At 41.2% G+C, this 21,452-nt stretch overlaps 1 pseudogene across 1 annotated transcript in view; it reads right to left on the bottom strand.

The window, feature by feature from the left end:
* Positions 1 to 5,474: 5,474 nt before the first annotated feature.
* Positions 5,475 to 21,452, bottom strand: part of LOC309657991 (small ribosomal subunit protein uS8 pseudogene) — an 85,929-nt pseudogene continuing 69,951 nt past the window's right edge. The window contains exon 2 of the transcript XR_014268807.1: positions 5,475 to 13,045. The product of XR_014268807.1 is annotated as a small ribosomal subunit protein uS8 pseudogene (transcript). The remainder of the gene's footprint in view (positions 13,046 to 21,452) is intronic.

Consider the following 21,452-nt stretch of genomic DNA (forward strand, 5'->3'; position numbering starts at 1 on the left):
TATTTCTGCTCTGATCTTTATGATTTCTTTCCTTCTTCTAACTTTGGGTTTTGTTTGTTCCTCTTTCTCTAGTTCCTTTAGGTGTAAGGTTAGATTGTTTATTTGAGATTTTTCTTGTTTCTTGATGTAGGCTTGTACAGCTATAAGTTCCCTCTTAGCACTGCTTTTGCTGCATCCCATAGGTTTTGGATCATCGTGTTTTCATTGTCATTTGTCTTAGGTATTTTTTGATTTCCTCTTTGATTTCTTCAGTGATCTCTTGGTTATTTAGTCACGTATTGCTTAGCCTCCATGTTTTTGTGTTTTTTACGTTTTTTTCCCCTGTAATTTATTTCTAATCTCATAGTGTTGTGGTCAGAAAATATGCTTGATATGATTTCAATTTTCTTAAATTTACTGAGGCTTGATTTGTGACCCAAGATGTGATCTATCCTGGAGAATTTTCCATGCGCACTTGAGAAGAAAGTGTAATCTGCTGTTTTTGGATGGAATGTCCTATAAATATCAATTAAATCTATCTGGTCTATTGTGTCATTTTAAGCTTCTGTTTCCTTATTTATTTTCATTTTGGATGATCTGTCCATTGGTGTAAGTGAGGTGTTAAAGTCCCCCACTATTATTGTATTACTGTCAATTTCCTCTTTTATAGCTGTTAGCAGTTGCCTTATGTATTGAGGTGCTCCTATGTTGGGTGCATATATATTTATAATTGTTATATCTTTTTCTTGGATTGATCCCTTGATCACTGTGTAGTGTCCTTCCTTGTCTCTTGTAACAGTCTTTATTTTAAAGTCTATTTTATCTGATATGAGTATTGCTACTCCAGCTTTCTTTTGATTTCCATTTGCATGGAATATCTTTTTCCATCCCCTCACTTTCAGTCTGTATGTGTCCCTAGGTCTGAAGTGGGTCTCTTGTAGACAGCATATATATGGGTCTGTTTTTGTATCCATCCAGCAAGCCTGTGTCTTTTGGTTGGAGCATTTAATCCATTCACGTTTAAGGCAATTATCGATATGTATGTTCCTATGACCATTTTCTTAATTGTTTTGGGTTTGTTTTTGTAGGTCCTTTTCTTCTCTTGTGTTTCCCACTTAGAGAAGTTCCTCTAGCATTTGTTGTAGAGGTGGTTTGGTGGTGCTGAATTCTCTTAGCTTTTGCTTGTCTGTGAGGCTTTTGATTTCTCCATCGAATCTGAATGAGATCCTTGCTGGGTAGAGTAATCTTGGTTGTAGATTCTTCCCTTTCATCACTTTAAGTATATCATGCCACTCCCCTCTGGCTTGTAGAGTTTCTGCTGAGAAGTCAGCTGTTAACCTTATGGGAGTTCCCTTGTCTATTATTTGTCATTTTTCCCTTGCTGCTTTCAATAATTTTTCTTTGTCTTTAATTTTTGCCAATTTGATTACTATGTGTCTCGGCCTGTTTCACTTTGGGTTTATCCTGTATGGGACTCTCTGCACTTCCTGGACTTGGGTGGCTATTTCCTTTCCCATGTTAGGGAAGTTTTCGACTATAATCTCTTCAAATATTTTCTTGGGTCCTCTCTCTCTCTCCCTTCTCCTTCTGGGACCCCTATAATGCGAATGTTGTTGCGTTTAATGTTGTCCCAGAGGTCTCTTAGGCTGTCTTCATTTCTTTTCATTGTTTTTTCTTTATTCTGTTCCGCAGCAGTGAATTCCACCATTCTGTCTTCCAGGTCACTTTTCCGTTCTTCTGCCTCAGTTATTCTGCTATTGATTCCTTCTAGTGTAGTTTTCATTTCAGTTATTGTATTGTTCATCTCTGTTTGTTTGTTCTTTACTTCTTCTAGGTCTTTGTTAAACATTTCTTGCATCTTCTCAATCTTTGCCTCCATTCGTCTTCCGAGGTCCTGCATCATCTTCACTATCATTATTCTGAATTCTTTTTCTGGAAGGTTGCCTATCTCCACTTCATTTAGTTGTTTTTCTGGGGTTTTATCTTGTTCCTTCATCTGGTACATAGCCCTCTGCCTTTTCATCTTGTCTATCTTTCTGTGAATGTGGTTTTTGTTCCACAGGCTGCAGGATTGTAGTTCTTCTTGCTTCTGCTGTCTGCCCTCTGGTGGATGAGGCTATCTCAGAAGTTTATGTATTGATAACTTAAAATCTAAAGCATCAGATTTACTCCAGACTGTAATTCAGGACCTTGAACTCCTACATTTTGTGGCTCACCCACCTTCAACAAGACTCCTATGGTTCCAAGCTTGTCTGCATCGAACCATGAAAGGGAAAAGAGCATGAATGATATTCAAGGGATGTTTTTATGGGTCTGGCCTGGAAGTGACAGCTATCACTTCAGCACAGATAACATCAGTCACACGGAGTCATACTCCATACCTAACTGCCAGAGAGTTAAGGAAATTTAGTCTAGCTGTGTGCCCAGGAAGAGGAAGAAATGGGTTTGGTGAACAGCTACCAGTCTCTGCTATAGAGGGAGAAGTTAAAGATGCAGGAGATGGCGTGGGGGTTGGAGAAGGGAATAATAGAAAGAGTGAGCTTTCTGAGAAAGCAAGAGAGGTAGAAACTAGGCTCGAGAGCCCATGAGGATAGATTTTTTTTTCCCAGCCAGGAAAAAGGGGCAGGGAGGTCAAGGGTATTTACAAGAGAATGATCACAAAGACGGAACAAGGAGGGTGCTGATGGACAGAATGGAGCAAAGCTAATAAGTTGGAGGTTCTGATAAGGCCAAGAATGGCTTCCATGGGGATTCTTAAATAAATGAGCTTGAATGAGAGGGTGTTGTGATGTTTGCCCTCTCAAGAATGAGATGCTTGAACAAGTTATTTAGGCTGTGGGATTCTGATGATGACAAGGTCCATATGTAACCACAGACGTGGGAGGCTGAGATGGAATGGAGAAACTAGTCATTGACAGTGAGGAAGTAAAGGAAACTGAGAGCCCAGGACATTTAAAGGTTTAGCTGTGTGGGTACTGGTACTACCCAGAAGGGTAATAGGAGTTGTAAATGAGAGGAAGTCTTGAATCATATGCCAAAGTCTCCAGAGGATGGAAAATGATAGTTTTGTGGGGAGGAGAAGATGGTGGTAAACCTGGATGAGGTGAAACTTCAAAGGTACATAATTTTTCTTTTACAAGAGGGAGAAGTAGTAAATGTCTGGAAGTTGTACATGGGGGTGAGAAGGACACTGATTTCACCTTCCAATTTTCAGTAGATGATCAATTAGAGAGGAAGCTTTGGCAGCGGGCAAGGGTTGCAGGGGGGTGGGGCGGGGAGAGAGAGAGAGAGAGGGAGAGAGAGAGAGAGAGAGAGAGGGAGGGATGTGGTATTCCCAAGGGACTACCAGGCTTTAGTTAGGCAGAAGGTAGAGGTTCCAGTCTAAGAAAAACTTGGGAATGTAGGTATCTAAGGGAGTTTATAGGTTTCAGAATGGAAGTTCAAGAAGATACAAAGGAATGATTGGGGAGCAAGGCCAGGAAGGAGTGCTGGATCAGTTGAGGGGATATAGAGAATAAGTGAGAAGGAGAGTTCCAAAGGTAGGGTGACCCTTTTGGATCGGATTCGTCCTGAGAATTCCTTGGTGAAAGAAGTACACACTGGCTGAGCATAGTTGGGAGACTTCTTGTGGTGATTTGGCAGTAATACAGTACTGTGGCCCCTGCAGCTTCACATGGGGGTGCAGCACATGGAGGGGGGTTAGACGACTCAGGGCATCTGCCCCCAGGTTCACGTGGAACAGCCACTCAGACCCAGAGCCCAACTCACAGTAAGTCCCTGCCTCTCTCACCACCCTCCTCTCACTTCATTGCTCTCTCTGCTCCAAACACTGCAGCCACCATTTAGATCCTCCATCCTCGCATGTTCTTCTCTTCTCACAGGGGAACATGCCCTTCTCTCTGCTCTCTCTCTCTTTCTTTTTTTTTTGGCCTCACGGCATGGCATGAAGAATCGTAGTTCCCCGACCAGGGATCGAACCCACACTCCCTGCAGTGGAACCACAGAGTCTTAACCACTGGACCACCAGAGAAGTCCCTCTCTGCCCTCTCTTATTCATCCTTCAGATCTTGACTAAAACATCCCTCCTTCAGGACACCCCAGGCTCCCCTATTATTCTCTCTCATCACATTGTGTACTTTTCCTTCACAGAGCTTATCACAGTTGTAATTTTGCAACTATTTGTGTGCTCATTAAATTAAAGCCTCTCTCCTCCTCTTGTCTGTAAATTCCACGAGGGTCATGTCTGTTTTATACACATGGTATTCTAGTATTTGCACATAATAGGTGTGGTGGTTTTAAAATATGTCCACAAATGCTTTGACACTCCCCTTTCAAGGCAGAAGTCTAATTTTCCTCCTCTTGAATGTGGACCAGACTTAGTGACTTGCTTCTAACAAATAGAATGTGGTAGAAGTGACAGTATATGACTTCTGAGGTTATAGAAAGAATATGGCTTCATCCTGGTGCTTTCTTGCTCTTGGATCACTTGCTCAGGGGGAGCCAGGGCATGCTGTGAGGTCACTCAAGAAACACTGTGGTAAGGCCCACGTGGAGAGGAACTGAGGTCTCCCACCAATAGGCAGCACCAAGTTATCAGTCATGGGAGGAAGGCACCTTGAAAGTAGATCCTCCAACCCTGGTCAAGGCTTCAGATAGCTGCAGCTCTGACTGGCATCTGACTATAACCTTATGAGAGAATCTAAGATGGAACCACTGCAACAAGTTGCTCCCTATGAGAGATAATATATGATTATTATTGGTTTAAGCATCTAAGTTCTGGGGAAATTTGTAACACAACAATAGATAACTAATATAATAGGTTTTTAATGAATACTTAGTGGATGAATGAATCAGCAAATTCATGAACACCTTTGTTGTTTGTTTTCTTTTTTTTTCTGGTTTGGCATCAATCAATAATGACATCAGTAATGATTCTAATTGGTGCCTGAAACTTCCTGCTACATCTTCTCTGCATTTCACTTTATATATATACCTTTTCATCCTTATGAATGGGAGAAAAAAATGCAAACAAGTCAGCAAAATACTTGACCCTTAAAGACTGCATTTATCTGAGTGATTTCAGTATAAGGAAAGATAAATTATATTTGCTCTTCCATTACACACTACCAAAGATTAGTTGGCATAAAAGTAAAGCAGACAAGGCAAAATTCTTAAGGATCTTCAAATCTTGATGAAATTTTGGTCAAGAGAGGTTTTTTTTTAAAAAAATAAATCTCTAGGGACTTCCCTGGTGGCACAGTGGTTAAAGACTCTGCGCTCCCAATGCAGGGGGCCCAGGTTCGATCCCTGGTCAGGGAACTGGATCCCACGTGCATGCCGCAACTAAGAGTTCACATGCTACAGCTAAGGAGCCGGAGAGCTGCAACTAAGTAGCCAGCAAGCCACAGCTAAGGAGCCCACCTGCCGCAACTAAGACCCGGCACAACCTAATTAATTAATTAAAAAAAATCTCTACTGTAGATTTTTTTACACAGTTTTTTTTTTAAAACATCTTTATTGAAGTATAATTGCTTCACAACGGTGTGTTAGTTTCTGCTTTATAACAAAGTGAATCAGCTACACATATACACACGTTCCCATATCTCCTCCCTCCCGCATCTCCCTCCCTCCCACACTCCCCATCCCACCCCCCCAGGCGGTCACAAAGCACCGAGCTGATCTCCCTGTGTTATGCGGCTGCTTCCCACTAGCTATCTATTTTACATTTGGTAGTGTATATATGTCCATGGCACTCTCTCACCCTGTCACATCTCAACTCTCCCCCTCCCCATATCCTCAAGTCCATTCTTTAGTAGGTCTGTGTCTTTATTCCCATCTTGCCACTAGGTTCTTCATGACCTTTTTTTTTTCCCTTAGATTCCATATATATGTGTTAGCATACTGTATTTGTTTTTCTTTCTGACTTACTTCAGTCTGTATGACAGACTCTAACTCCATCCACCTCATTACAAATACCTCCATTTCATTTCTTTTTATGGCTGAGTAATATTCCATTGTATATATGTGCCACATCTTCTTTATCCATTCATCTGTTGATGGACACTTAGGTTGCTTCCATGTCCTGGCTATTGTAAATAGAGCTGCAATGAACATTTTGGTACATGACTCTTTTTGAATTATGGTTTTCTCAGGGTATATGCCCAGTAGTGGGATTGCTGGGTCGTATGGTAGTTTTATTTTTAGTTTTTTAAGGAACCTCCATACTGTTCTCCATAGTGGCTGTATCAATTTACATTCCCACCAACAGTGCAAGAGTGTTCCCTTTTCTCCACACCCTCTCCAGCATTTATTGTTTCTAGATTTTTTGATGATGGCCATTCTGACCGGTGTGAGATGATACCTCATTGTAGTTTTGATTTGCATTTCTCTAATGATTAATGATGTTGAGCATTCTTTCATGTGTCTGTTGGCCATCTGTATATCTTCTTTGGAGAAATGTCTATTTAGGTCTTCTGCCCATTTTTGGATTGGGTTGTTTGTTTTTTTGTTATTGAGCTGCATGAGCTGCTTGTAAATCTTGGAGATTAATCCTTTGTCAGTTGCTTCATTTGCAAATATTTTCTCCCATTCTAAGGGTTGTCTTTTGGTCTTGTTTATGGTTTCCTTTGCTGTGCAAAAGCTTTTAAGTTTCATTAGGTCCCATTTGTTTATTTGTGTTTTTATTTCCATTTCTCTAGGAGGTGGGTCAAAAAGGATCTTGCTGTGATGTATGTCACAGAGTGTTCTGCCTATGTTTTCCTCTAAGAGTTTGATAGTGTCTGGCTTTACACTTAGGTCTTTAATCCATTTTGAGTTTATTTTTGTGTATGGTGTCAGGGAGTGTTCTAATTTCATACTTTTACATGTACCTGTCCAATTTTCCCAGCACCACTTATTGAAGAGGCTGTCTTTTCTCCACTGTATATGCTTGCCTCCTTTATCGAAGATAAGGTGACCATATGTGCGTGGGTTTATCTCTGGGCTTTCTATCCTGTTCCATTGATCTATATTTCTGTTTTTGTGCCAGTACTAAACTGTCTTGATTACTGTAGCTTTGTAATATAGTCTGAAGTCAGGGAGCCTGATTCCTCCAGCTCCATTTTTCGTTCTCAAGATTGCTTTGGCTATTCGGGGTCTTTTGTGTCTCCATACAAATTGTGAAATTTTGTGTTCTAGTTCTGTTTACACAGTTTTTATGTCAATAAAGTTGACTTACATGTTACTGCATGCTTTCATCAAATGTTTGCACCTTTTGGGTTTAAAAAGCCAAGTACTTAAGGGTCATTAACCATTGCAACTGCTTTGTTTTTGCCTATGTCAGTAGAACCCCCAGGATCCTTTCAGTCTCACAGAGACAGAGGGAATTATCAAAGGGAATCTTGACCTAGTAGGATGTAACATTCATTGTTCCCTGTTATAGCCGCAGCACAAAAACAATGGCTGGCACACAGCAGGCATTCAAAACATTTCTGTTGAATAAGTGAATGAGTGAATAAATCTCTTCACTCATCATAATGATTGAGATGTTACAAGCTGTTCCAGTTGCCTAAGTAGGCAAGAATACACAACTAATAATGCTATCTGGCAAAAAGAGAGGAAGTCTGAATTATGTAGCATCAGTCTGACAAGTGCAGTGAACTACTGTGTTATTGTTTGCTCATATTTACATTTTCTTCACAAAAATATAATTTTTGTTTTACAACGGTGTGGTCAATTAGGGGTGTGGCTAATTCTGTGGACTGGCTCATTCACCATCTGTTCCAGTCTCATTACAGTGTGTCTTCCTGGAATGAAGAGACTGAAAAGTTTAAAACTACATTTCCCAGACTCCTTTGCTGCTAGGGTTCTGAATGAGACAAAGGTTCCTTCATTCAAATGCATTCACCGGGAACCTGAAAATGAACAGTTAAGACGGAGAGTCTGAGGCATCTGTCTTGCTGGTTCTGATGGTTTAGAGGGAAGCAGCTTGATCTGGACCTGGAAACAGAGGGAGGTGATGGCTCCCTAATTTGGCAGGTAACTTCCTGGTATGGAAGACGTGGCAGGATTCCAGAGCTAGTGCCTATAGGCGGTTACTCCCTGATTCAGCAGGTGGGTCTCCTGTTTTGGTAGGAGCAGCAGTCTCCTTCACAGCCCAGTTCTGCCAGGTGCATTGGAGAACTCACCCATGATGATCAGCCTGGAGTCTGTTTCCTTAGCCCATCTAGCAACATTGTAAGCCATTTAATACCTTGCACTAAATCCCTTTCTGCCCAAGTGAATAGTTTTCTCTGCCGCTGAACCCTAACCAAAGCAAGGGGCCAAGAATTATTATACAAGTGACAAAATGACGTATTACTATGTGGATCATTAGAATATGGATGTACTTTAATTTATGAAATACCACATACTCTATTGTGAGGAAGATCCAGTTTCAAACCAAAATATGTGCTCTTGCAACAATCTATACATTGATTTAAAAAAAAAAATCCTACAAAATTTGAATTCTACTGAAGAACTTTTTTGTTACTTGCTAATGCTATTAGGACTGTAGTTTGCATGCAACAGAGTTCTACTGGATTTAAGCAAAAGAAAAATGAATTTATATAATGTCCTCTCCTAGAACCCAAGGGCAAGGATGCAGCTGGACCTCAGGCATGACCTGGAGCCAGTGATTGCAGTGCTATTGAAAACCCAGGAAGCCCCTCTCACCAGCTCTCACCATTGTTTCTCTCTGAATATATGCTTCATTCTTTCTCTCTACTAACTTTCTCTGTATTCCAATAAACAGAGTTAAAAAAAAAAAAAAAAAAAAGGCTCCATCTCCACGTATGTATCCTCCATTTAAGAGAACAGACGGGCAGACTAAAACAGGAATCTCCTAGACCTAATTCTAGAATCTTAAGGAAAGGCTATGAGTAGTCCACTTTAGTCAGGTACCCAGTTCAGCCAAGTTCACAGCTTAAGGAGGCCTTCACCTTGTTTTCTATGTAAAGGGCAGCCCTGGAGCACAACATTCTGTGGAATAGAATGTGAATGATGCCCCTTGGAGTTGTGCCACCACCTTGAACCAATCTGCTGGAGTCTGGAGTCAGAGTCCCTTTATGAGAGCCTGGTAGTGGGTGCTCTGCTCCTGGCATCATACAGATTGTGGGGAGGGGGAGGTAGATCTGGAGGAAGGGGAAGTTACCACATAAGAGGGAATTATTGGGCGCTCAGGTGACAAGCTCACTGATGTCCATTACAAGAATGATATGCTGATTTTAACTACATTAGATAAAGGGTAGGTAAACTACAGCCCACAGGCCAAAACCGGTCTGCCCCAGGTTTTTGTAAATACAGTTTTATCGGAACGCTATCATGCTTATTTATTTGCATGTTGTCTATGGCTGCTCTTTTTCTGTACTGGCAGAGTTAAGCAGTTGCAGCAGGAATCATACAGTTCACAAAGCTACAATATTTATTGTCTGGCCCCCTACAGAAAAAGTTCGTTCACCCCTGTATTAGACCCCTGCTACTCAAAATGAGGTTCCCCAAGCCAGCAGTCTCAGCATCACCTGGGAGCTTGTCAGACCTTCACTTGGAGCTACTGACTCAGAACCTGCTTTTTTTTCCCCCACTGAGGCATTTTATTTGCATTGTATGTATTGCATCCCTAGAAAAAGAATCCCAAGATTTTCCCTCTGTGTGTTTTTGTCTCGCTTCTTCGTGGTTCATGCTGCCGGCTAAGGTTATCAGTATAATGAAACCAAACTGACTGGATGGGAGCAGGTTATTCTGCCATTTTTCTAGATCTTTGAGTTGTATATCAAATATGGGGCTGATCTCCACACTTGTGTAACCTGCCTGTGAGGTTCATGACAATTTTCCCAGCCCTGTGATCATCAGTGATTTCAAATTGGCCAATATAACCACGTTTCATCATCACAGCTAGAAACTGGATGATGGCTTTGGAGCACAGCCTAATAAGAACCTAGCATTTGCCTCTCTTTTTGGCATTGTTGATGCTCTTGAGAATATCAGCCAGGACATTCATGTGCACCATTATGACGGCACAGAAAGATGGCAGGCAGAACCTGCATTTTAACAAGAGCCCTAGGTGACTTGGAGGCACGTTAAGGTTTGAGAAGCACTATATTAAACTCCTCAGTGGCACAATCAATATTATTGAAACTTTCGTTTCACACAAGCCCCCTTTAACCTGTGGGACATGATGCAATCTCCCAGGCACATTAGACTAGTGTGCCACTATCTCAGGATTCGATGCAGTGAGGTTTTTTTGGACTGTGTCAGGGCAGAGTATCATTGCAATCAGCCAGAATCAGTCCAGACAAAGGGATACCTGGCTACGGTTTGTTAGGTACCTACTCATTCATTCAATTATAACAAATATTTCTTGAGGGCACACTCTGTGCCAGGCATTGAACTACAAATGGTGAACAAATTGGCCCAGTCTCAGCCCTCACAGTTGTGAGGCTTTCACACATCACCTCACTTAATTCTTCCTATAACCTGTGAGGTGGGGACTTCAATCCCTATGAGGACACTGAGACTCAGAGAGGTTAATGACTTGCTCAAACTCATGTGACTGGTGAGTGGCAGAGCTGAAAATAGAACTATGTCTATCTGACACCACAGTTTATGCTTTTTCCTATGTGGCACTGCTAGACATGCTTCTAGGAGATTATAATCTAAATTAGGTCTACAGCCAGAGAGCCAGTGTTTTATAGATAAGAAGCAGAGTACTCTTATCTCCCACTTCCCAGATACAGCCAAGGTGATGCTGTAAGATTGGGGAAGGCTGGAAACTAGAGGACCTTCTCTTCAAAGTGGCAGACTTGGCACCTTTATCTGTGAGAAAGACAGATGACTTTGGTTCAATTACTTCTTCCAGACACTTAGAATGAGGGATTCACCTAAGGTCCTAGGGTAGGACGAGAATAGCACTGCCCTGGGTAGAAAAGAGTCAGGGTTAATGCTTCCTCCTCCAAGAGACTCTCAGGATGAATCCCATTCACTGGTGTCCCCCTGCCTTTCTGACCCTCCTCTCACCTGTTCTATACATCGCCTCCACTGACCCAGCCCTTCTTCCTTGCCTTGCTTCTCCATCATTCCATTGTACCCTCTTGAACTTCCATTCTGAGACCTACAAATATACCTCTCCTATATCCCTATATCCTCAACTAGAGGAGAGAGGTGAGGTAGGGAGAAGGAGGTGAGAGAGGTGGGAGGGACCACAATGGAGAGAGATCTTGGGCTAGGCCCAGGTAGTGAGGGAAGGGAGATGAGGTTGAGGAAGTGGCTGGATAGGGGAAGGGGGAGGGAAGTGCAGGAATGACAGGCATGGAGTAGGGTGCTGTCTGCTGGAGCAGGAGGAAGAAGGCAGTGAGAAGCCTGCAGGGATGAGCCGAAAACAACAACAAGATTATCATCCCATCCCCATCTCAATAACAGCAACCTTGTGAGATAGGTACTATTATCATCTCTGATTTGTAATTGAGGCAACTAATAAATAGATGGATTGGGTAAATGGTTCCAGATCACATGGCTGTAAGTGGTGGAAACAGATTGAAGCAGAGGCAGGCTGGCTTCAAAATCTGCGCTCTTATCTACCATTTTATATCGTTTCATAAGGGCACCTCACTGAAAGCAGAAAGACGTGTTTCTCTTCAGATATCTCTGGTCCCAGACTAGCCTGCTTGCCTTCATTTCAAGCAGTGCATTTGCATTTTATTAATAAGCAGAAATTTAAAAAAATTACCTCAGTTTATCTTCACAACCTAAATCAAACACCCAGCATAAGCAGTGGGTATTTTTAAAGGAAAACTGTCAAAATTTAAATATCTAAATGTAATAAATTATTGGATTTGTTTTTCTAGCTGATTTCTGGTTCACACTGAAGAAGAATTTATTCTGACACTGTTACAACTTTATGTATCTTGATTTGACCTGCATATAGTTCTCAGCTAATGGGTAATACAAGGTTTCCTGGGAGGTGATGAGGATTAATCAGATCAAATGTAAGAAGGACTTCCAACCATTCAGCCCATTCAGCAGACATGCAATGAGCAGTTCTGGTGTGCTGTGAGCAAGGAAGACAAGGAAGAACAGGGCATCAGCTCTGAGCTGTTCAAAGTGGGCCAGGCAGACCTGCAATTAGAAAGGCTTCAGGATAGTATGACGAACCCTCCAGGAGTTGGAGCAAAGCGGGTGGAAGGAGGGAGCACAAACTGTGCCTGGGCTTGAGGGAAGGCTTTGCTGATGCTGCATGAGGAAGACCCTCTGTCTTAGTCTGTGTTCCCCTAAGTAGTCCCTAAGAAAGCACAAGGAGCTTATGTGAGGGTAATCCCAAGAAGTATGGTGAAGGCGTAGGAAAGTGAGACAGAAAAGGTAAGAAAGCCAATAAAAGGTTCATTCACAAGATGGTTACAGCTATGGGCAACTAGGGCTCCATCCTGCTGGGTGCCCTCTGAGGGAATGTGTAGAATGTACCTCCGAATTGTCCCATCAAAGGATGAGGAAGCTGGGGTATTTTCCACCAACTGCCACCCTGCACTGTTTGAGGATTGCTCCTGAGGGTGCTAATTCCCTGTCACCTCAGCCTGCTTCCCACATGGGCTGAGTCCTCCTGCAACAAGATAAAGTCTTCAGGCCAAGAGATGTTGGTGTGTGTAGCATAAGGTGTCCATAGTCTTCAGAAGCTGCAGGTGCCTCTGGGCTGAGCCAAGGGCATATGGATGGAGCACCAATACCTTCGGTTACACTCTCAATTAATGTTTGTTTGTTTTTAACATCTTTATTGGAGTATAATTGCTTTACAGTGGTGTGTTAGTTTCTGCTTTATAACAAAGTGAATCAGCTATACATATACATATATCCCCATATCTCCTCCTTCTTGCGTCTCCCTCCCATCCTCCCTATCCCACCCCTCTAGGTAGTCACAAAGCACCGAGCTGATCTCCCTGTGCTATGCAGCTGCTTCCCACTACCTATATATTTTACATTTGGGAGTGTATATATGCCCATGCCACTCTCTCACTTTGTCCCAGCTTCCCCTTCCCCCTCCCCGTGCCCTCAAGTCCATTCTCTATGTCTGCATCTTTATTCCTGTCCTGCCCCTAGGTTCTTCAGACCCTTTTTTTTTTTAGATTCCATATATATGAGTTAGCATACAGTACTTGTTTTTCTCTTTCTGACTTACTTCACTCTATATGACAGGCTCTAGGTCCATCCACCTCGCTACAAGTAACTCAATTTTGTTTCTTTTTATGGCTGAGTAATATTCCATTGCATATATGTGCCACATCTTCTTTATCCATTCATCTGTTGATGGACACTTAGGTTGCTTCCATGTCCTGGCTATTGTAAATAGAGCTGCAATGAACACTGTGGTACATGACTCTTTTTGGATTATGGTTTTCTCAGGGTATATGCTCAGTAGTGGGATTGCTGGGTCTTATGGTAGTTCTATTTTTAGTTTTTTAAGGAACCTCCATACTGTTCTCCATAGTGGCTGTATCAATTTACATTCCCACTAACAGTGCAAGAGGATTCCCTTTTCTCCACATCCTCTCCAGCATGTATTGTTTGTAGATTTTTTGATGATGGCCATTCTGACCCGTGTGAGGTGATACCTCTTTGTAGTTTTTTTTTTTTTAAATTAATTATTTATTTATTTATTTTTGGCTGTGTTGGGTCTTCGTTTCTGTGCGAGGGCTTTCCCTAGTTGTGGCAAGCGGGGGCCACTCTTCATCGCGCTGCGCGGGCCTCTCACTATCCCGGCCTGTCCTGTTGCAGAGCACAGGCTCCAGACGCGCAGGCTCAGTAATTTGTGGCTCACGGGCCTAGTTACTCCGCGGCACACGGGATCTTCCCAGACCAGGGCTCGAACCCATGTCCCCTGCATTAGCAGGCAGATTCTCAACCACTGCGCCACCAGGGAAGCCCCCCTCTTTGTAGTTTTGATTTGCATTTCTGTAATGATTAGTGATGTTGAGCATCCTTTCATGTGTTTGTTGGCAATCTGTATATCTTCTTGGGAGAAATGTCTATTTAGGTCTTCTGCCCATTTTTGGATTGGGTTTTTGTTTTTTTTGATATTGAGCTGCATGAGCTGCTTGTAAATTTTGGAGGTTAATCCTTTGTCAGTTGCTTCATTTGCAAATATTTTCTCCCATTCTGAGGGTTGTCTTTTCGTCTTGTTTATGGTTTCCTTTGCTGTGCAAAAGCTTTTAAGTTTCATTAGGTCCCATTTGTTTATTTTTGTTTTTATTTCCATTTCTCTAGGAGGTGGGTCAAAAAGGATCTTGCTGTGATTTATGTCATAGAGTGTTCTGCCTATGTTTTCCTCTAATCAATTAACGTTTGAATGAATGAATAACTGAATCAGAAAATGGAGTTGACATTTGAGCTGGGTCAAGGAATGGAAGCTGAGTGCAGTGGGGCCAGAGTGGGAAGGTAGGGCAGACTGCTATAATGGAAAGACATGTTTTAAGTTCAGATGAACATGGATTTAAATCTCAGCTTTACCGTTTCCTGAGTGACCTGGAATATTACATTTAAGCTCAATTTTCTCATTTGTAAAATGAGAATAACAATATCTACTTCATAAGTCTGTTGTCAGGATTAAATAGAATAGTATCTGTAAAGTTACTGGCACATAGTAGGTGTTCTATACATAGTGGCCAGGATTGCAATAGGCTGTCACAAAATGGCAGCTACAATTGTTAATCCCTGGGAGCAGGACTGATGTAAGCAAATATTTAGTTCAGGGAGCAAGTGAGCTATGTCTCGGGCATAGTGACCTGTTTAGCTTGGCTAGAGGCTGGAAATACAGGTTGAGGCCTTGCACGTCTTTAAGACTTAGCTCAAATGGTACCTCCCCTTCACTTCTCACCACTGCATTCAGCCTTTGCTCCCACCTCCTATTGACACTGCTCTTCCTAAGGCCAGCTACCCCAATTTAACAGTCTATTTCAAAAGGTCCTTTCTTCCCAACTTTAACAAATTATGAAATATCGCTGCATGCAAAAGACAATAGAAAATAAAATAATGATCCCCCATGTGGTCCTATCCAGTTAAAGAAGTGAATTATTACAATACGTGAAGCCTTCTTGTATCCCTTTCTTCCTCCAATCTTCCTGCTCTTTTCTGGAGGTAACCAAATTCCTGAGTGGATTTAGTATTTAATATTCACGTGTATATTTTTATAATCTTACTACATAAGTATACCAAAGTAATGTATGGTATTATTTTACATATATTCAAACTTTATGTAAGTGGTATCATACTATACTTATCCTTCTGTGACTTTTTTCATTCAACATTCTAGGTTTGAGATTTATCTACATTGGTGTACATCCTCTGCTTTAGCCATTTTACTGCTGTGTAGCATCATTCCAAATGTAACTAAGGACTTCCCCGGTGGTCCAGTGGTCAAGAATCCACCTTCCAATGCAGGGGACGTGGGTTTGATCCCTGGTTGGGGAACTAAGATCCCACATGCCATGGGGCAACTAAGCCCACATGCCACAACTACTGAGCCCACGAGCCTCAAGAGCCCGCATGTTGTAAACTTCAGAGCCCACGCACCACAACTAGGGAGAGAAAACCCACGTGCCACAACTAGAGGGTAGCCCACGCGTGGCAACGAAAGTTCCTACCGCAACGAAGATCCCGTGTGCTGCAACTGAGACCCGACACAGCCAAAAATAAACAAAAAAGATAAAAAATATACAAATGTAACTAATACTTTGAACAAGCACAACATTTGGGAGGTCATGTGAAAGCAGCTTTATTTTTGTTTTCCACTGACCCCTTAAATTTATTCTACAGAGTTACTTCTTCCCTTGCTCCTAGATAAAATTTAGGGTGGGCCTCCTAACTTTTCTGATCACTCTTTGGTAGTGAAAAGTGTTCTGGTCCCTTTAGTTACAAAACGCAGTCTCGGAAGGCATTTGAATCTGTGTCATGGGGTGCTTTGGTGAGTTCTTTGGAGACTCACCTGCCCATAATGGAGATCTGTCACTGGCATTTCTCTGATGTGGGCAAAAACATCTTTCCCAAATCTGGACAGCCGCATGTAAATCAATGAAGTTAGAACACTCCCTCACACCAAAAATAAACTCAAAATGGCTGAAAGACTTAAATATAAGACATGACACCGTAAAACTCCTAGAAGAGAACATAAGTAATACATTCTCTGACATAAATCACAGCAATGTTTTCTTAGGTCGGTCTCCCAAGGCAATAGAAATAAAAGCAAAAATAAACAAATGGGACCTAATCAAACTTATAAGCTTTTGCACAGCAAAGGAAACCATAAACAAAACGAAAAGACAACTTACAGAACGGGAGAAAATGTTTGCAAATGATGCAACCAACAAGGGCTTAATTTCCAAAATATATAAACAGCTCATACAACTCAATAACAGAAAAACAAACAACCCAATCAAAAAATGGGCAGAAGACCTAAACAGACATTTCTCCAAAGACATACAGATGGCCCATGGGCACACGAAAAGATGTTCAACATTGCTAATTATTAGAGAAATGCAAGTCAAAACTACAGTGAGGTACCACTTCACACCAGTCAGGATGGTCATAATTTAAAAAGTCTACAAATAATAAATGTTGGAGAGGGTGTGGAGAAAAGGGAACCCTCCTACACTGTTGGTGGGAATGTAAGTTGGTGCAGTCACTATGAAAAACAATATGAAGATTCCTTAAAAAACTAAAAATAGAGTTGCCATATGATCCAGCAATCCCACTCCTGGAGAAAATATATATCTGGAGAAAACTATAGTTCAAAAAGATATGTGCACCCCAATGTTCATAGCAGCACTATTTACAACAGCCAAGACATGGAAGCAACCTAAATGTCCATTGACAGATGAATGGATAAAGAAGATGTGGTATATATACAATGGAATATTACTCAGCCATAAATAAGAATGAAATAATGCCATCTGCAGCAACATGGATGGTCCTAGAGATTATCATACTAAGTGGAGTAAGTCAGACAGAGAAAGACAAATGCCATCTGATATCACTTACATGTGGAATCTAAAATATGATACAAATGAACTTATTTACAAAATAGAAACAGACTCACAGACATAGAAAACAAACTTATGGTTACCAAAGGGGAAAGGGGGTTGGGGGGTGATAAATTAGGAGTTTGGGGTTAGCAGATACAAAGTACTATATATAAAACAGATGAACAACAAGGTCCTACTGTATAGCACAGGGAACTATAGTCAATATTCTGTAATAAACCATAATGGAAAAGAATATGAAAAAGTATGGCTCACACATGCATTCTTTGCCCAGACCAACTCCTAGAGCACAGGTCCATTCTAACGTGATTTCTGTACCTCTCCTCTTTCCATCTCCAATTCCCAAGACTTTTGTTACCCTCAATGTGGTACAAAGTAAAGAATTGCAGACTGGTTTTCAAAAATCTTTTTTGCAAGTCCTGCACGGTGATTCTGCATTTCACTTTGGAATGAGACTAAAACAGTTCAATTTTAACATCTGTCACATATTTGATAAAGATACTATATTTATCCAGTCTCCTGATTATCATTTAAATCATTTGCAATGTTCTACTGTCATGAATAATGCATCAAGGAATAGTCTTGACTTTTTTTATTCATATCTCACATGGACATATATACGCAATTTTATTTTGCATATATATCTAAGAGTATAGTTGCTTGACCGGAGGGTATGTATATCTTAACTTTTACTAGATATTGTCAGATTGTTCTTCTAGATGGTTTTATGAGTTTTTACTCTCTAGAGCAATGTATGAGAGTTCCAATTTCTCCACATCTTCTCCAAAACTTGCTCTTGCTAGACTTTTAGATTTTAGTCAATTTGATGATGATGGGGTTCAGGGCAGGCCACCCCCAAATAAGCCACTTTGGCATAATGATTATTTTGAATTAAATTGAATTACTTAAGAAACAGCTGATGCAAAAAGGACACTCTGGTGATTCAGTTGTTAAGACTCCACGCTCCCAATGCAGGGGGCCCAGGTTCAGTCCCTGGTCAGGGAACTAGGATCCCACATGCTGCAGCTAGAGAAGCCCACGCACCGCAGTGAAGACCCAGTGCAGCCAAAATAAATAAATAAATAAATAAATTAATTAATTAATTAATTTTTAAAAAAAGAAGAAGGACACTCTGACCCTCCTTTGTACCCCTGCAAACAGGAAGTAAATCTCCCACGTGAAAGGTACCCACCCTGTACCAGGAGGTAGAGAGAAATCCTTATCATCAGCGATAGAGAATTTAGAGCCAAGAAGGCTGTATAAACAAAGTTTGTTACTTCTTTACTAAATTACTACCCCAAGACCAAACTTCTTTGTCTTGTCAATTCTTCACAAATTTATTTATTTTTTCTGTTTGTTTGTTTTTGTTTTTTGTCTAAAAGGTATAAAAGTTGCCTTCTTTGGTCATGTCTTTGGGTCCTATACTTATAAGACCTCTGTATATAAAAAGTTAATTTTTTTCTCTGGTTAATTTGTCTTGTGTCAATTTAATTATTAGACCAGTCAAAAGAACCAAGAGGAGTAGGGGGAAATTTTCCCCTCCCTGACAATGGTATGTTAACATATTTCACTCTTGTTTTAATTTACATTTTAATTTTCAGATTTATTCATCTTTTATTTTGTGGTTAGAACTTTTGGAGTCTTATTTAAGAACTCTTACTGTACCCTGAGGTCAAAAATATTCTAGATTGACCCCCTTTGTTTTTTCGGCTGCATTGGGTTTTCGTTGCTGCGCGGGCTTTCTCTAGTTGCGGTGAGCAGGGGCTACTCTTCATTGAGGTGCACGGGCTTCTCATTGCAGTGGCTTCTCTTGTTGTGGAGCACGGGCTCTAGGCGCGGGGGCTTCAGTAGTTGCAGTGCCTGGGCTTAGTAGTTGTGGCACACGGGCTTAGTTGCCCCACAGCATGTGGGATCTTCCTGGCCCAGGGATCTAACCCGTGTCCCCTGCATTGGCGGTCAGATTCTTAACCACTGTGCCACCAGGGAAGTCCCCAAAAATATTCTCCCATAGTTTCTTCTAAAAGGTTTATATACTTTTTTTTCGTATCAAGTCCGATCTACCTAACATTGATAGGGATCTACTTTCCCCCCCATATGGGTAACTAATTGCTCCCAAAATATTTGTTGAATAATCCATCATTTTCCCCACTGATTTGTAAGGCCACCTTGCTATATATTAAGTTTCCATTTAGGTGTTGGTCTCTTTCTGGGCTTTTTATTCTATTTCCTTGTGGACATTTAAGTCCTTACCTTACTAGACTTCTTGGCATTGGATCCTACTGACACTCTCCTAAACATTACTCTCCTGACCTCAGTAATGGTTCTTGTCTTTTCTCCTTTCTCTGATTGCCATGTACATGTTGGTTTCCCCCAGGGGCAATTCTCTGTTCATGGCTTTTCTCACTCTACACCCATGGAGAAAAATCTTTTTTGCCTAAAAGCTAATTCAAGGAAAACATGTTTACTGACTGCATTTAAAAAATACACTTTTGTTTTGCAATAGTTTTAGATTTGCAGAAAATTTGCAAGGATAGTACAGAGACTTTTTGTAGACCTTCATCCAGTTTCTCCTACTGTTAACATCCTATGCCACCATGGTGCATTTTTTTACAACGAAGTAACCAACATTGGTACATTACTATTAACTAAAACACTTTATTTGGCTTTCACCTATTTTACCCCAAAGCCCTTTTTATGTTCCATGATCCCATCCAGGATATTACGTTACATTTAGTCATCATATCCCCCTAGCCTATTCTGGCCTGTGGCAGTTTCTCATACTTTCCCGTCCTTGATGGCTTTGACAGTTTTGAGAAGCACTGGCCAGGTTTTCTTGCAGAATGTCCCTCAGTTTGGGTTTGCCTGATGTTTTCTCATGGTTAGAGTGAAGTCATAGGTTTTGGGGAGAAAGACCAATGAGGTGAAGTGCCAGTCTCATCACATCATATCAAGGGTACATGTTTTTAACATGACTTATCAATGATGATGTTAACCTTGATTGCCTAGCTGCGTCAGTGTTTGACAGGTTTCTTCACTATATAATTGTGCCCCAGCCTCTACCTCCACCGCCCCTTTCTAAGTGCATTTTAAAAACTCAAATGGAATGAAAAATGAAATAAATCTTCATTCAATACCATGGAGAAAAAAATTATTGTAATTTAGGTTACTCACTTTATTGACCAGAAGATTGTCACAAAGAAATTGACATTCCTTTTTATTCATTAATATTTTAATGTCTGGACATATTTGATTTATCACTTATCCTGCTTTTAACTGTACCTATATGCTGATGACTCACAAATCTTTCCCAGTCCTGACCTCTCCTCAGATCTGCCACTTCATGTATTCAAGCTCCTGCTAAATATTTCCCCTCTGATGTCTCAGAGACACTTCAAATCCAGTATACCTCAAACTGAAATTTTCATATCCCCTCCATTACTCTCCCATCTTCTCCTTCAATGTTCTCTTGCTCAGTAAATGGCATCAAGTCTAATCATTTGCCCAAGCCATAAATCCACCCTCCACCTCATAGGCTGAGTGACTTTTCTAAAACACAAACCTGTCTACAGCACCACTTCCTTGGTTATAATATTTAATCCCATTCTAGGCTTCTGTTTCCCTCTTTGGTCTCATTTCTTAGCACTCCCGGTCTGTCCTTTACCCTCCACGAATAACAAAAGGCATGTGGTTCTTTGCACAGGTCCTGAGGTTTTATGCCTCTGTGTTTTTATTCAGGCTGTTACCCTGCCTGGAGGAGTTCCCTCCTCCACCTCTGCCCTCAGTCTTCTTATCCTTCAAGACTCAGCCTAGCCATTTCCGCTTTGTAAGCCTCAGGCATCTTACCCCATTCAGTCTCTCCCACTAGACTGTGACTCCTGAGGGTAGGGACCATATGTGATTCATCTTTGTACCCGCTTCCCTCTCAGCTCAGCACAGTGCCTGCCAGTCAGACTGAAGTCACTCAGAAAATGATTGTGACCAAGCCGGTCTTCCATTTTGCTCCCAGGACACTTAGAACAGTCATTACCTCCTACGGTAATTATTAGTCAAAATGCCTGGCGTGCCACTGGAGGGGAGCTCCAGGAAGACAGGCTGAGTCTGATTCATCCTAAAGGCCCAGTGCTTGGAATGCTTAATAAGTATCTGTTGGATGAATGCTTGGAGTAGGAACATTAAAAATTGAATTGCTATGACTCTTCAACAAAACTTCAGCCAAACCATACTAAGGGAATTTTTCTTTGTCAGGAAGGCATTACCCAATCCACTTAAGTACATAAGAAATACATAGCTAAACATGGTGTGAAAATGGCTAAACAGGTAATGTGAGCATCACTGGGTAAAAAAATTTAAAGCTAAATTACTTCTCATAAAAGTAACATTACAAAATAGGCATCAATTTCCTTTAGCCAGCTGCAGTAATCCACAATAAGATAGAAT

This window comes from Balaenoptera physalus, assembly GCF_965194825.1.
Source record: "Balaenoptera physalus genome assembly, chromosome: 1".
NCBI lineage: Eukaryota > Metazoa > Chordata > Mammalia > Artiodactyla > Balaenopteridae > Balaenoptera > Balaenoptera physalus.